A 1797-nucleotide genomic window follows, 5' to 3' on the forward strand; every position below is an offset into this window, starting at 1 on the left:
ATTTTGTGACTTGAGCTAAGTAGGGGCCTCTTTAGCTTTGCTCCTAATTCCCCTTTGTTTTGAGCTTCATATGTTTTCTTAGGATTTACAATTTTTAAACTTTACTTATCACTAATCGGTGAAGAAATATATTCTTCAAACCTGCTAGTTTTCTTGACTTAAATGGATACAATCGTTTCCTAAATGAGCGATTTTCTCCAAAATGCTCATTTTGTTCCTTTAAAAGTCTGCCCCAGTTCGTTTTTTTTAAGCACTTACTTTACTTACAGAGTACATGTTTATAAAAAAGTCAAATAACTATGCAAGCCGAGTCTCTAAATAGAAGTTCTAATAAATCCTAAGATGCTGCAGTACACTGACCGAGGACAAAACCTGATCCCTAAAGCTTTCTCCAATCTCAGGGAAAACAGCGCACAAAAGGCTTCAGTGTCCGCGTTTTTCAGGGCAGGTAAAGGTCCTGTCTGCTCCTTCCAGAAGGTGAGCAGAAAGGGTTTTCAGCTAACTGACGACCAAGTTGCCCTTGGGCACGGCCCAGGAGAACTGCGACGAGGCTTCTTCACTTTGGGGGGCCTAAATCATGAACAGTGCAGCAGGACTGAGAAGGAACAGAAGGGGAAGATTTGGCTTTGACGCCAAAAATTGCATCAGGGCTTGACAAAAACCAAAGATTCTCAATTTTTAAAATCGCTTCCTTTCAGCAGAGCTTAACCTTTCTTTATCTGTGACAACACATCAAGCGAGCAGCAGCACAATGGATGCGTGTGATTTCGAAACGCCACCGTCGGGCCAACCGCGGCCACCCGCGTGCGGGGCACGGAGGCCCGCCCCCCCCCCAAAAGCTCAGGGAGCACAGGATCCGTAGCGGGAGACCCTCCTTACAGAATCAGTTTTGCCAGGATCGGTTGTTCCCCACCGGCAAGTGCCCCCAGCGGCGCGGACACATCCTGTCCCGCCCGAGGCCGAGGCTTTCCAGGTGTTGAGTCACCGGGCCAGCGGTCATGCGACATAAATATGACTTGCTGACGGTGTGCTGGGGGCGCAGGTGCCAAGGTAAACCGCTGGCAGCGGGGACTGAGCATTCCCCGAGGCAGAGGCCAGGGCCGGCCAGGCACGCGGCGCCAGCCCCACAGCGACGGCACTGAAGTTTCAGGCAAACTTCGAGCCGCCCACGTGACCCGCGTGCACTCCCGAGAGGTCGGAACGCGGCGGCACAGGGTCTGCGGCGTGATTCCCTGCAGTCGGTGCAGGGCAATCCGTCCCGCTCCCACCGCTTCCAGACCTCAGGTTTCCTGAGCCCCCGGGCCCCGCGACGCCCACGCCCCGCCCCCGCCCGGGGACGCTTCGGCCCCAGCGTGAGCCATTCATCAACCGGTTCACACCGGCGGCGGCCGCCGCGGCTGACGTACACTGAGGGGGCGGGCCTTGGCCTCGGCTCGTCGGCGCGGGGCGCGGAATTCCGCGCTGTGATTGGTGGGCGGGGGTGCGCACGTCGCGCCGGCTATAAAAGGGCGTGCCCGTGACGCAAGGGCGCCTGGGCGCGCCGATTGGCTCGTGCGCTGCGGGCCGGCTCGGCGACGCGCTCTCCTCGGAGCCGCTCACTGCACGGTAGAGACTGGTGCCCCCGCCACCGCCTGCACCGCCGCTGCCGCCGCCCCGCGAGGACCACCGCCGCCCCCTGCCCTGCCGCCGCCGCCGCCACCGCCTGTGTCGCCGCCGCCTCGGGACCGGCTGTATGATTAGGCCACAATCTTCAATGAGTAAACATATTCCTGTGAGTAGCCGGCGGCCGCCCCTCTC

At 58.2% G+C, this 1797-nt stretch overlaps 1 protein-coding gene across 2 annotated transcripts in view; it reads left to right on the top strand.

Moving 5' to 3' along the window:
* The first annotated feature begins 1528 nt into the window (after positions 1-1528).
* The window catches only part of PTP4A1 (protein tyrosine phosphatase type IVA, member 1), an 11010-nt gene continuing 10741 nt past the window's right edge, over positions 1529-1797 (top strand). The window contains exon 1 of one of the 2 annotated variants that reach the window (XM_008049356.1): positions 1529-1771. The gene's annotated coding sequence lies outside the window, so the exon portion shown is untranslated. The remainder of the gene's footprint in view (positions 1772-1797) is intronic. The other variant, XM_021708190.1, reaches the window with a different exon arrangement.

The sequence above is a fragment of the Carlito syrichta genome, unplaced genomic scaffold (genome assembly GCF_000164805.1).
Source record: "Carlito syrichta isolate Samal-C Ts95f unplaced genomic scaffold, Tarsius_syrichta-2.0.1 Scaffold132721, whole genome shotgun sequence".
Classification (NCBI taxonomy): Eukaryota; Metazoa; Chordata; class Mammalia; order Primates; family Tarsiidae; genus Carlito; species Carlito syrichta.